At 53.7% G+C, this 887-nt stretch overlaps 1 protein-coding gene across 1 annotated transcript in view; it reads right to left on the reverse strand.

The window, feature by feature from the left end:
• TCF3 (transcription factor 3) overlaps positions 1-887 on the reverse strand; it is an 85,943-nt gene that overhangs the window by 60,469 nt on the left and 24,587 nt on the right. The gene's annotated exons all lie outside the window — the stretch shown is intronic.

Consider the following 887-nt stretch of genomic DNA (forward strand, 5'->3'; position numbering starts at 1 on the left):
GCTCTGGAGCCAGGCTGGGAGAGTTGGGGTGTTCAGCCTGGAGAAGAGAAGGCTCCAGGGAGACCTTAGAGCAGCTTCCAGGGCCTGAAGGGGCTCCAGGAAAGCTGGGGAGGGACTTGGGACAAGGGCAGGGAGGGAGAGGACAAGGGGGGATGGATGAAAAGTGGCAGAGGGAGATTGAGGTGAGACATGAGGAGGGAATTGTGGAGTGTGAGGGTGGTGAGAGCCTGGCCCAGGTTGCCCAGGAAAGCTGTGGCTGCCCCATCCCTGGCAGTGTTGAAGGGCAGGTTGGATGGGGCTTGGAGCAGCCTGGGCTGGTGGGAGGTGTCCCTGCCCATGCAGGGGGCTTGGAACTAGATGGTCTTTAAGGTCCCTTCCAACCCAAACCATTCTGTGATTCTAATCCTGTGCTGGTGGCCTGGACTTGACCAACCCCACCCTGGGCTTGCACAGCACCCCAAGGTACCCAGGGCACTTCTGCAAGAGCACCAACACTTGCCCTCCAGTAGCAGCACTGCTGGAGCCTCGTGTTTTGGTCCTCAGCACCTGCAGGGCTGGCTCCAGGCCTGGCAAGACCTGTTGATGCCCCAGCCCTGCAAGGACATCCCTCCCCTGTTCCTGGGAGAGGTTTGAGAGTTAAAGCAACACCGGTAGTGGGATTGTCAGCAGCACAAATGCACAATCAGGAGGGGAAGATGTGGGGGGAAAGCATCCAACTGGTGAATATAATACTTGGAAGGAAAAGCAGATTGAAAAAAAAAAATTAAAAAAATAAAAAAATGAGGGGGTGGGAAAAAAAAAATAAAAAAAAAAATCTCAGTGGTAAAAGTTTCTCATGCATCTATAATAGTATCTGCAGACAGAGGAAGGCTGCAGAGTACCCAATT

Source organism: Chaetura pelagica, unplaced genomic scaffold, assembly GCF_000747805.2.
Source record: "Chaetura pelagica isolate M959 unplaced genomic scaffold, ChaPel_1.0 scaffold498, whole genome shotgun sequence".
Lineage (NCBI taxonomy): Eukaryota > Metazoa > Chordata > Aves > Apodiformes > Apodidae > Chaetura > Chaetura pelagica.